The 14,132-nt window shown below is 43.2% G+C and overlaps 1 protein-coding gene across 2 annotated transcripts in view; it reads right to left on the bottom strand.

The window, feature by feature from the left end:
- The window catches only part of LOC126187859 (M-phase inducer phosphatase-like), a 352,923-nt gene that overhangs the window by 83,774 nt on the left and 255,017 nt on the right, over positions 1-14,132 (bottom strand). The window contains exon 1 of one of the 2 annotated variants that reach the window (XM_049929176.1): positions 10,504-10,643. The exons of the other annotated variant lie outside the window; for it this stretch is intronic. The gene's annotated coding sequence lies outside the window, so the exon portion shown is untranslated. Of the gene's footprint in view, positions 1-10,503; positions 10,644-14,132 lie in introns of those variants that run through there. 2 annotated transcript variants of the gene reach the window in all.

Genomic DNA, 14,132 nt, shown 5'->3' with positions numbered 1-14,132 from the left:
CGTTACATATTTGCAAAAAAATCTCCAAAAGGATGTTCTCGTCCATTACTTTAGTCTTATTTAATGTAGCTTGCAGGCTTGCTTTTCTCTCTCTCTCTCTCTCTCTCTCTCTCTCTCTCTCTCTCTAAGCTGTCACAGCCAGACTTTCCTTCCGTAAAAGGTATTGTGGAGGGAATCCTGGGCCAGTGGTTTTTAAGTAATAACTCGACACTTTAATACAATGCATAAAATATTCACACAATGAAGTGAAACTCTCACAAAAGTTCTTCTCTTGGGCTCTTACTCAACTCGCGTGTCACACTGCCTTGAATGTCGGTTACGTCGTAAAAGCGTTGACCCTTCACGTGAATTTTTGCATTTTCGCGTTTTGCGTCATGATTTTTCTCAGGAAAGAATTGCCTGCATTTTGCTTATGTCGCAGGAAGGTACCACGAGTCGCCGTTTTAGTTCGGGAGTCACGGTGTACGGGACAAATTTTCCACAAGCTTTTGTCTTCTTCGTAACGTTCGGGAGAATGGTTGGAAGACTTGACTTAGAGATGTCGCTCTCTTGTGATTTTTGACAAGAACGTTGACACGCTACGACCGTCATCCACTGCTAAACACTGCTTGCTCACAACTAACTGGTCAAACGCACATCTGCTGTTTGCAGTTGTTATTCCAAGCTGCCACCGTAGTTACTAGTACTGCGCTGACGACGCTTTTACGCTATAAATAAAATCAATCTCCGAATCTTTGGGAGGTACGAAATACACAGAAATGTCACCTCTGAGTACCATTCTTTGTCGGTAGTAGGCACGAGGGCGGAGGAATATTCCGCGTTCCTGGTAGAGTGACATGGTTAATCGCTAGGGTATCTGTGATTTTATGTCCACTCCGAAAGGTATAACGTAACTTCAAAGTTAAAATACTTGCAGTGGCCGGCCGGTGTGGCCTAGTGGTTCTAGGCGCTTCAGTCTGGAACCGCGCGGCAGCTACGGTCGCAGGTTCGAATCCTGCCTCGGGCACGGATGTGTGTGATATCCTTAGGTTAGATAACCTCAGATGTGAAGTCCCATAGTGCTCAGAGCCATTTGAACCGATTTGAACTTGCAGTGAGGTGTAGTACCTAATCCTCCTCCTAGCCGTTCAGCCCAGGTTTAAAAGATGGACAATATTATCCACTTACGATTGAGTCTTCTTCAGTTAATTTAAACAATGGACAAATACAGGATGTAGTCCATATGAGGAGATTCGAGAAGTTCCATTCATGTAGAAGATATGTCGAAACGCAATCTTCGAGGGAACTAATTTTGTATTAAAAAAAAAAAAGTTTTCTGCTAATTTTCTATGCTTGATGTCTTTGTATGTAAAGTAATAGTTTTTACGTAAATTTCATAAATGCCCCATTTCAACGAAACAGCATTACCATTACTTTCGTATTTCCACAGAAATCAAGTCACTCAACGTTCAGACTTAGGCAAGAGTGCTTAATTGCTTCTATCAGTTTCTGTAAACGTACCGTTGAACATCAGTTACTGTCATCAGATAGTGTTCGCGGAAATACGTATTGCCACACTCCCTTCAGCAAGGAACAAAGCACGTCGTTAAGCGGACCGTTACATTGGCCGATAGTAAATACTGTCATTCTCTCGAGATTCAGAACGCTTCGAAATGGTGATAACAGATTGTATAACTAGTTATTAAGCTACAGTAAGACAGGCTAGCGTGGAACGTATGAGCTTCTAAATCCTTATTTACAACTGTACTCTACATACCTCCATGCGATTTGTAGTGATGGTTACATAGTGTACAATCTTTTTTTTTTTTTTTTTTTGTTCCATTCGCGTATGGTCGCCGAGAAGGAGACGGTATATACTCCTCGGTATGATAAGGAGTTTCAGCAATAGTATACGGAGAGAGAGAGAGAGAGAGAGAGAGAGAGAGAGAGAGAGAGTGCCAAAAAAGTAAAATAAGTATTTAATATCCCATTGACAAGGAGATTACAGATAACGGAATACCTGTTAAATTACGTAGGAGATGAAATTAATCATAGTCTTCCCAAAGGCCGCTCAACGTCTCTTGGTATCAGCTCACACGGGACCCAAGTTTCTTCTTTCTGAATCATGCCCATATAGGCTTGCGACGTTTTGAAATGGCTTGCTGTGTCACTCCCGCTAATCGTGTCAGATCTTCCTGAGTGACTCGAGTCTTCACTCACCTATGCCTCCAATTCTGCATCTTCGAAAACATTCTCTCTTCCACTACTATGACGGTCTACGACGTTTAAATTACCCTTCTTGAAGCGTCGAAACAATTCACGACACGTTCTTTCACTAATAGTGTTCTTACCATACGTACTTGAGAGCATTCGATGAGAATCGGGCGCTGTTTTCTTCACACTGAAACAAAACAATAACACCTCCCGCAAATGACGAGAATTGGGCTCGTAAACTGATATTTTCAATCAATAACAACTTTATGACGCAGACACAAATCGACTAATTTTTGAATGAGGTTATGTTGACTGAGGTCCAAGTCAACTGCCTGGTGTCTGCGATCTGTTTCTTTCGACCGATATTTACCGTTGTCGCCACCTATCAGCAAACGGCGGAAGCAAAGTTGTACACCTTGTAGATATTTTACAAGAAGGGTATCTTTCAACCTTTACAGAAAGTAAGAACCCTAAAGATAAATTATAATAAAAGTAGGTTTTCTTGGAATTATTTTAAAATCGTTGGCGCAACGGAAACGAATGTAAGAATGACAGACATCATTAAGTGAGTAACTACAGTAGACGCGGCTCTTTGACATCGAACTGGAGGTTCTCACATAGTAACTCAGGCCCTGATGGTTATGGTCTGAATTCGAAGTTTACATTGGCGAAGTAAAGAACGCTCCTGAAAAGATAGTAATCGAAATTTATTGATTTGTCGCTCGAGCACTTATTTGTATTTAAACATGTGGAGACAGACCCGTCCCAGATTTCTAAACATACCTGCGATGGGGTGTTATTGTGTTGCTCTTGGTTTGGACGCAACAGTGCTTGAAGTCTTGAAGGAGGGAGACGGGGTTTAACACGCCAGTCAGTCAGTCAGTCACGCCAGCAAGTAGTTGACATGTTTTGTATACTTCTTTCAGTACTGTCATACATATACAGCGAAATTCAACGTAACCATTAATATTTGGAACTTTTTACATATTGTGGTATCCAAGATAAAATATATGCAAAAAGGATAACAGATTCTTTAAGGACTCTCTGCAGTCACTTCGATACTAAATTAGGTAACAGAATATTAGTTATAAAAATGGCCACATTATCCAGTTACCCATACCCACATTTCTTCTCCAGTTTATCAGCCCATGCTCCAATACCCCTCGAGAGCGGCTGGGCGCAAACCTCCCACACATGTGGCTGAGTTTAAGAATGTGATTCAACTGGCATTTGATTTCGCCGCTCAAGAAGTTCTAGGATTGTCCAAACTCTGCTTTTGCCAAATGTGCCTACTTAAGCCCGCTAACAGGCTAACTAACACAATCGAATGCTTTTAACATCGTAACCACAATGATACGTAAAGTTCCTAATTACAACTGGGGCTCCGACTTCCTGTTCGAGCCGAGAGACTTCCCTTGACAGGAAATTCATGTAATAAGGTTTTCCACGTGATTATGGTCGCACGACGGAATTAACAGACTTTGAACGTCGAATAGTATTTGCAGCTAAACGCATGAGACATTCAGTTTCGAAAATCGTTAGGGAATTCAATATTCCGAGGTGTGTGTCGACAATATCATATTAGAGGCATTACCTGCCACCACGGACGGCTTTCACTAATCGACGGAGAGCAGTGGAGTTTGTGTATAGAATTGTTAGTGTTAACAAACAAGCAATATTGCGTGAAACAGCCGCAGGAATCATTGTGGGACTACGACGAACGTGTCCTTTAGGACAGTGCGCCGAAATTTGGCTTAACAGGTTACGGCACCAGACGACCAACGCGAGTGCCTTTACTAACAGCACGGCATCGCCTGCAGCGCCTCTCCTAGGCTCCTCACTATATGGGTTGGCCCAAGACTACTGGAAAACCGTGGCCTGCTCAGATGAGACTCGATTTCAGTTGGTACGAGCTAATGGTAAGGTTCGAGTGTGGCGCAGACCCCACGTTGTAATGTGTGAATTCGTAAGGGACCAAACTACCGCATACTACGTTAACTTAAACTAGCTTATACTAAGAACAACACACACGACCATGCCCGAGGGAGGACTCGAACCTCCGGCGGGAGGGACCACGCAATCTGTGACATAGTGTCTGAAAACCGCGTAGCCACTCCGCGCGGCGAACCCACGTTGTCAACAAGTCACTGTGATGGGTCCATAAAGGTGGGGGCTGTGTTTCTACATCTGCATCTACATTTATACTCCGGAAGCCACCCAACGGTGTGTGGCGGAGGGCACTTTACGTGCCACTGTCATTACCTCCCTTTCCTGTTCCAGTCGCGTATGGTTCGCGGGAAGAACGACTGTCTGAAAGCCTCCGTGCGCGCTCTAATCTCTCTAATTTTACATTCGTGATATCCTCTGGAGGTATAAGTAGGGGGAAGCAATATATTCGATACCTCATCCAGAAACGCACCCTATCGAAACCTGGGGAGCAAGCTACACCGCGATGCAGAGCGCCTCTCTTGCAGAGTCTGCCACTTGAGTTTGCTAAACATCTCCGTAACGCTATCACGGTTACCAAACAACCCTGTGACGAAACGCGCCGCTCTTCTTTGGATCTTCTCTATCTCCTCCGTCAACCCGATCTGGTGCGGATCCCACACTGATGAGCAATACTCAAGTATAGGTCGAACGAGTGTTTTGTAAGCCACCTTCTTTGTTGATGGACTACATTTTCTAAGGACTCTCCCAATGAATCTCAACCTGGTACCCGCCTTACCAACAATTAATTTTATATGATCATTCCACTTCAAATCGTTCCGCACGCATACTCCCAGATATTTTACAGAAGTAACTGCTACCAGTGTTTGTTCCACTATCATATAATCATACAATAAAGGATCCTTCTTTCTATGTATTCTCAATACATTACATTTGTCTATGTTAAGGGTCAGTTGCCACTCCCTGCACCAAGTGCCCATCCGCTGCAGATCTTCCTGCATTTCTAATGCTGCAACTTCTCTGTATACTACAGCATCATCCGCGAAAAGCCGCATGGAATTTCCGACACTATCTACTAGGTCATTTATATATATTGTGAAAAGCAATGGTCTCATAACACTCCCCTGTGGCACGCCAGAGGTTACTTTAACGTCTGTAGACGTCTCTCCGTTGATAACAACATGCTGTGTTCTGTTAGCTAAAAACTCTTCAATCCAGCCACACAGCTGGTCTGATATTCCGTAGGCCCTTACTTTGTTTATCAGGCGACAGTGCGGAACTGTATCGAACGCCTTCCGGAAGTCAAGAAAAATAGCATCTACCTGGGAGCCTGTATCTAATATTTACTTGGGATGTGATTTAACTGAACCGATCATTGACTGGAAATGGTTATGTTCGGCTAGTTGGAGACCATTTACAGTCACTGATGGACGATATGTTCCTAAATAACGATGAAATTTTCATGGACGATAATGCGCCACGTCACTGGGCCCCAGTTGCTCGCGAGTCGTTTAAAGAACATTCCGGACAGTTCGAGCTAGCGGTTTGGTCAATTACAACGCCCGACGTGAATCCCATCGAACATTTATGGCACATAATCGAGAGGTGAGTTCGTGCACCAAATCGTGCATCGGCAACACTTTCGCAATATGGACCGCTATAGAGGCAACATGGCTGAATATTTCTGCGATGGATTTCGAACCACTTGTTGAGTCCATGCCACACTGTATAATGAAATCCAAAACTATGTTTTGCGTCGAGACTGTGCCTCGCATTAGACACCTCAAGGGTAGGTTTTGTTAGTGCCAGCGCCACCAACATGTAAAACAAAAAAGAGCACTTAAACGATATGAAAGGACTTTTTTCAGTAACTACACGAGAGTGCGGATGTGGGCTTTCAAACTCCAGTGTATCCTTTTTTTTTTTAACTGGAACCCATTTCTGCGCGTTGTCTACTAAATCCATCTTTGCTGAAGTAGGTCTGTCGACAGAATGCTTCGTGCAGTAACTTATGTTGAAACTGAAGATTATGATTTCCCCCTTTCCCACAACTACCCCGCACCGCCGCGCACTGCTCTCCTCCCCCAGCAGGCCGCCGCCCCTGCGACAGCTGGCCCTGGCCCTGCCTCTGCCTTCCCCTGGCGCGGCTTTGCTTGGCTTCCCTCGCAGTGGGTGAGCCGGCATGGCGGCAGGCGAGATCCCGCGCGCGCGCTCTGCTCGCCCGCTCGTCCGCCCGCCGACGCCTCACTTTGTGTTGGCGCCGGGGTCGCTGACTCGCTCTGTGGTCGAGCGGGCCGCTTCGCTCCCGTACACGCCCATGTGCGACCCAGGAACAGGCGCAGCCCCTGTAACTACAGTAGCGGGAAGAACACTGCCCCACGCTACTTCCGGTGTGAAGGCGGACCTCTAGCAACTCCGTCTATCTCAGAAAATCCAACCCACGTATTGCGGATGCGTAAGAACGCTCTAATATCAGCTAGGTTCGCAAGTTCGTAGCGTTTCTCCGGAAGTTTAATAAACATAAAAATAAATGTAACAGAGACTTTAGTCGTCAATTATGTATTCTCCTTCACTATTGAAAATTCTCTTCAACCGCTGGGATGTCTTCAGTTCCGCGACTGTAGAGAAGACGTGGTTTTGAGGCGTATAACTCATCCAGCCACGTTGGGGGGCGCATTTCCATCCCGAAAGGAAGTTCCTTGAACGCTGTTCGAGTGTACGAGAACCCATAGGAAACAATTACATTTATAGAGGGCGCCGAACGCGTATGATATAGCCGCGATAGAGCAACATACAACAATTCAGCGTACTCCACATTTCATTACGCGACTTCACAACCGATTGTTTCCAAAACAGTATCTCTTGAATCACTTGTAATAAAATTAATGGGAAGACTTATTTCCATCAACGATCAGTTAAACTACTAATACCGTCTTTCAGATTTCCGTGTGATTTCCCTTACTTTTCAAGTAAATTCAGTTTCCCCGATTTCCACGCTACAGACAAGTTGCCACCTCATATACATGGTGCCATGGAGGAGGGCGAAAAAAAGTAATGGTACGTAGACGATAAAGATACTAGATTCAAAACGAAGGCCTCGACCACAAACTTCATAATGCGCTTACATATGCGATTTACCTAGCTCAAAACAGCCAATCAATACGTCTTGTCAGATAGCAACTACGAATGTGTACAACAGTTGTACAAGATTAACAAGGGAAGTAAGCCTTCAATACTTTTGGACAGGAACCACTCTCTCGGTATGCTCAACTAAGCACATGTTGCTGAAATAAACGCGGTAATGTGCTAACAGCCATTCCATTTTTCCACTTATTGTGGCACAGTGCACCGTTTACACTGTTTCGAAACCCATTTCAACGACAACGTCGTGTTGTATCGTATTTCATTTGAAATCCACGGCTCATGGTGTTATATATTTGGCTCTACACACTGTCAGAAACTGTAGTTGTTTCACGCTATTTTGCCAGATGATCGCCCCCGTTGCGAACAGAATTCTTTACTAACGTTGCTTCTCACCAAAAATGCTTTTCTACTATAATCTTTCTCAGTAGAGCTATGTTTTTGTCTTAATAGATGTAAACAGCAACATAGAGACAGTACGAAAGAATGTACATCTGCGTGACATTAAGCTTGAGTATGAGATCCCGAAACTGAAAACGAGGCGGTATCTAGTGAAGACTTATTCATTTGTAGTACCTAGAATGACTCTTACCATGTAAGATATGCCGCACAATTACATCTGAAGCTGTTTATCGACCGGACAGCGTTAACTATCCATACTACGCCAATATCTTGCACCTTGTACCGGTGACTACTAGCTGCTGGATTAGGAGAGAGATGTTCACGTAGTGAGCGCAATGGCCGCCTGGGAGGCCCTAGTCACACGACATATGTATTTTTTACATTACACCACTAGGTTTCTACACGCAGGAGGGGAAGGGTGTAGAGTGTGTGTGTTTAGAAAAAAATTTACCCTTGTACTCTTTGTTGGAGCTATCTTTATGCACTGTTCCACACACGGTACACATGGTCACATCAGCGACGCTTCTGAACGCTTAAATCTATTTCATACCACGAAAAATCGTGCTACGAATGGCACTCTTGATCTCTAGTGGCACTCTCTACTCTACTCTTCTATTCAGACCTAACGCAGTTACGATACTGGTGTCGCAAATGTTGAGTTTCACTGATTCATTTCAGACACGGAGTGTTTTTATAGCTCTACGGTCTTGTTAAGGACGTTTTGTAAAAGGTTTCCAATGAAGATAGAAGATAGGGGAAAATCTAGTGGTAATGGTAGTGGTGGTGGTGGTGGTGGTGGTGGTAGTAGTAGTAGTAGTAGTAGTAGTAGTAGTAGTAGCAGCAGCAGCAGCAGCAGCAGTACTACTACTAGTAGCAGTAATAATAGTAGTAGTAGTAGTAGTAGTAGTAGTAGCAACCCCATATTTAGGCCTGGCAGCGCAAGACTGATGAGATACATAAATTATCAATACTATATTTGTTGCCCGTGGTTGCTCTGAAAATTTTCTAAGAGCGGAGCGTGTAACATGCACTTTTGTAATGTTATTGACGTAACTACTCGAATTAAACGTAGGCTCTTAATACTGCCCGCTAACATCTTTTTTGTTGCAGTTCTGAGATGGATCTCTCGGATTTGCGATTCTTACCTGTTAATTCTTCCAACTATGTTTGACTTGACAGAAGATCCTCAATTTTCCATTCACAGGCACACAAAGTGTTCCTTTAACTGATGCTATCTGGAAAGTGTTGAAGTTTCATTGATGGTTCTTGCAGTAATGTATTTATGGAAGAAGTCATTTAAAAATTATAAAGCAGAGAGTGTGTGTACGACAATTCTTAACTAGGTTAGAGAGAAGGTAGAGGAGGGTGGCGGAGAGGTGCTACAAGCGATTGGTATGTCCTCAAAGATTGTGATACTTCTGAATGTTCGCAGATTTTTAGGTTACTTTATTTCACACTAACTTAGTCTCTCACGTGCCATGCCCAGAAAATGTATGTACTTTCGATCAAAGTGAAAACAAATCTTTAACAGTTAAATATGAGGTCTTGTCTATCGGCGAATTTACCTGTACAAATAAAATAGAGGGACATCTGGAAAAACATTGTAGAGCCACAAGCCAACTGATGCCAAAATGAAAACTCCTAAAACATCTAGCTTAATTTCCTGTGAGGTCGTTACCACACATTTGTGTATGGTTGAAAATTTATCGTCCGTCGTTCCATAGGTCAGAAATAGTTTTAATAAATTTCAGGAGGGCGATAGTTTTAAAGATTCCGCGAATCTTCGGCCTGATGTAATGGACCACAAGGAACAGTTAACATTATATTAGCTTTCTCGTTTGTTACGTTTTTCCCAATCGCTAGACAACCCGGAATAAAAAAAAAAAAAAAACGATACTAGATCATGGGCGCGTCTGGGGATTGCAGCAACTGTCGAAGTCCAGACGTACATATACATTACGTAGTTATCGGGAAAAAATACAGCCAACATAGTAACAGACAAGCACAACGAAGCACACACTCCTCGAAGAAATCATGTTCGAAACTGGATAGCGGTTACACTATCTGACAAAGCCGTTCTATCTACGTACACGGACAACACTATGTAAATTCCAGATAATAATTTCAGTAGCAAAGGATCACACAACCATTCGTGGGATATTAATTAAACTTCGTGAATAAGTACACACATTTCTATGTTGTCAAACAGAAAAATACTCATGTTGACAAACAGGCTGATTTAATCAAATAGTGATATCAATCACGTTTATCAATACCCATTAATCAGACGTGAGCTTGCTGATATGCGAAAGAACACTTCTTATTAAACACATGATTTAACATTTTCAAACATATGTAACACGAAATAGAGAAAGTTTACTTTTTCTTGTAAAATTCGCAACGATCTAATGCATAGTCTAGAAAGCTAATTACTCTATGTAATTGCATTTACGACCTCGTCCCCTTCTTCAGCAATCTGACACACAGACACAAAGATACCCAGTACAATGACACCACACAATGAATTTCCATTAACGTTTTTGAGCTAAAATGTCTGGTCATTTACATCTGGCAACCGGCCTGAGATGGTACACATGAGCGGCTGCGTAATTCCGTAATGAAATTTTCACACAAACCGAACTTCCAGATCAAACACTCCTAAATAAAGTTTTGTTATTATTTACGTTGTGAATAACGTGCTTGCACCTGACGCTGGAGTAAAGCTCTCCACGTACCGAGAATCAAATTTTAAAATTCTTTACACTTTTAACTAAATTTAGATATATAAAATGAAGTATCATCAATGCACAGAGGACTCACCTCGAAATAAAGCACAGTGCTGGCGGCACGTTTCTCAGAATGTGAATTTCATTGTGTCATCAAAATACTCCCTAGTTAAAACATTCACAGATTCATTTTACTTTATCATCCGAACTACAGCAGCCAAAAATTTGTCGACAACGCGGATTCCGGTTACTGACACGCTTCACTAACGGGGCTGGCTTACTGAAATACTGCTAACACGCTGCGTACGTAGTACGTCATCACAGCATTAGCATCTCCCGTCTGCTCGTGTACGCGCCGAAACAACACGCTGGAAGTAGGTCACTGTAGCTCATTATCTACTACGCACCGCGCGTTACCCATAGGTGTAAGCCATTTCCGCCAACGTTTCTTTAAACAATTCTGTACCACTCTTCAAGGGTTGCACCGCAAACATTTCCAGTGACACACGGTACTATCTTTAACCCAAAAATGCAAGTACGTCAAAATTCTATGCGTCTGAGACAAGAAACCGTGCCAAGTGATAAGGCGTATTTCCTAACATACGGCGACAAATTGCCTGACGCATGGTAACGCCTAAAGAAGGCAACGCAGGCTACCCGACGCCCGAAGCGTAAGGCGGGTGGAGGTTCGAAAATCACCCAGGCGCAGACGGACAACCTACGTGTAAGACGTCACGTATTACAGTATACTAAAATGCAGTAATCCTCATCCACAAAATCAGTCACCCTCATCCAAAACATACGGACGTACACTTATAATCTTGAGAATTGTATGACAGACGGGTGTTCGCTGATTTACGCTGTATCTTCATTTTACTACTGTCTTGGCATCTATGTTTTACACAACAGAACTATTGAAATGGGAGTACAGCGAAACCTAAGAGATACGAAATTAACGTACTCACCCTTAACAACTAAGAGGAAAACAGAAACAGCAATACTTACGAAAGTTACTAAGTTTTATTATCTTGTTGCTACATGGAACTACAATGTGCTACTCTCACCTGCCAACATAGGACAGTGCATTTGCAGTAGGTGTAAGAAGATGCAAACTGGACTGCAGATGAAGTGACAAAAGCCAACAGGCAATAGGGCAAGAAGTGGGCACAACAGCCTCAACGATCCTGTAGAATGAGATACTCGCCGTTCCGTAGACGAGGTCCTTGCAACGGAGCCCTGTAATAAAGCTAAGATTGAGAAGGGTTGGAAAAGCAATTACCGTGTCACTTCAAAACATCCATCCCGACAACTGCCTTAACCGATTTTGAAAAAAAACCCAAAACCGAAGTCTGTACTGCCACACGGTATTTTAAGCACCATTCTGCCCAATGCGAGTCCTATTGTGTTACCACTGTGGCGAGGGTACGTTGCACGAACTAGACCCGTCTCTACTGAACTTGACACTATTTCTCAGCAGTGAACCATCATTTCTGCCAGAACAATGGAGGTGCCGTGTGCAGATTTTAATTATCTACGTCAATTGGTCCCGAGGATTAAGATGACTTCCTCGCTTCTGATAGCTGTCAACCAGCTGAGTTTTTATTTCCAAGTTACATATTGAAGTTCTGAGTTTAAAAACTGTTGGAGAATGTGGCCAAGTAGCACCGCTTTTGGTATGTCTCCCTCACTGTAAGCTGTTGTGGAGATGCAGGATTCAAACTCACACAGATTGATGCAACTTGCTTGAAATTTATGGTTGTATCTGGAAGTGTACACAAATATTCCAGGCAACCAACTGCTTCCCAGCTTATACAGGGCACTGGAGTACAACCACAAACTTCCCTTAACTGATTCAGAGGATGAAGCGGAAAACCGTCCTCATTATAGGCGACAGATATTTTAATATCTTTAATCAGACTTCGACTTCCATTTTCGGCCTCGGAGTAGCGTTGTCCTCTTTTCCAGAATCCGCTGGGAGATGAGGTTTGTTCAGCCTAAAGATGATCAGTCAGCATCTCTGTGATCCAAGTAGTGTATGAGTCCTGTGAGGCGGCGGTGGTGATGTGTGTACTATTACTGAATCGGCAGTGAGTGATTCTCAATGACCGATGAAGTTATTCTGGCAATATGGGAAGTCTACAGGAATTCACACGAGAATTGCCATGTGCGTGCGAGGAATTTCGAATAGTCATTCTCCAGTCTGCTTCGGAGAGTGTTAACGGTCTACCGACCGTTCATTTCTTCGGCAGGTGGAGTCATCATAGCATAGCAGCAACCAATCAGCTAGCTGGAGATAGTGGTCATCAAACGAGACAAACTTTATGCAAATTACATTTGTTTCCGTGGAAATTTTAAGTACGGTGTTTTATACATATTCACATAACGCGTTTTTGTTTTTGGGGTTTTATCGGCAAAAGCTGCTCAGAGTCAGTCGCAGGTGTAATGCACCACCTGCGTATGCTCATCCGTTTTAGTAGTCGAATTTCGGAATCTTTCTAAATGCAGTTGCATGGCATTAAAATAACTGGTTGTGCATACAGACAAATTCAGTCGGTATAGCGAGTCTCGCGGCACGAATAAGGACTACTTCGCACGTGCAGCAGTGTAGAAAATCCATTCGGTTCGACCAATAAACGTTTCCTAGGTAGTCTTCGGACCAATACGCCACGTAATTTATGGAAATTTGGCCGAAATACGAAGTAAAACATAACGTGATGAAATAACCTCTCCGAGGAAGAAACGAAGGAACACTCCATATTAACAATGGATGTGGAGAGTAGACAGGTATCACAGTGAGCACTGTCATGTTTTCGAAACCTAAAGTAGGCCCTTACGATTACAGGTTCTTTTCATCGATGGATATGTTTACTTTTGTCTGTATCGAAGGCCAAAGGAGAGGCTTGCATTCCCGAAAAAATGAGCACTGTCTAATAACCTTCAAGCACTGCATGAAAAGGTAGCGAACGACTGCAGACCTAAACCTTTACAAGGAACAAATGATGGATCGCATTAAGATGGGAAATGTTGAGCTTAGATATATCAAGTGACATTTTACAGATCGTCCCATCCTGTAAAGAAAAACTAGGACTGGCGGAACAGAGACTTGCATTCGATTGTTCATCGCACTGTATCGCAAATTTAATGAATGACTCGTTGCCAATGGAATCCTGACCTCCTGATGTTCTTTCATTACTAACATGCCTCCAACAATTTCAACTGCAGATATCGGGAAGTCTGTCTTGTCGTTTGTGACTGATCGGTATCTGGCCGCCCGTATGTGCTCCTCCAGTGGCTGTTGTGTCGATAGGCTTCCTTCAACCTGGAGTTGATAGGCTGATCTTTCCTTAATCATCCTAAATATAGAGTGATCTGAAAGTAAGAGGCTGGTTAAAGTCGCGTGATTTCCCGGTGACGGCTGCTATTTTACAGTCGGACTTCTTGAATTACTGACTGGAAGCACCCCTTACAAAAACGTTACAAGCAGGGTTTTCAATATGTAGCAGCGCAGAAATTAATCCTGCTCCAGCACTAAGTTTAAGTTTTCAACTGAGTTTGTGGAGCAGTATATCGCGTGCTTTGTATCGTGCACCTTCCATCGTCAAGACTAGTTGTATTCTGGCCGCAGCTCCGAGTAAGATTTCGAACGACGCTACGGATGTTCCGAGGTACGGACGGAAGCGTCATTTCACGTTCTGTACGAGTGTGACGGATCACACTAGGCGT

The sequence above is a fragment of the Schistocerca cancellata genome, chromosome 5 (assembly GCF_023864275.1).
Source record: "Schistocerca cancellata isolate TAMUIC-IGC-003103 chromosome 5, iqSchCanc2.1, whole genome shotgun sequence".
In the NCBI taxonomy this organism is placed as follows: Eukaryota; Metazoa; Arthropoda; class Insecta; order Orthoptera; family Acrididae; genus Schistocerca; species Schistocerca cancellata.
This window is presented reverse-complemented; position numbering and strand designations above follow the sequence as displayed.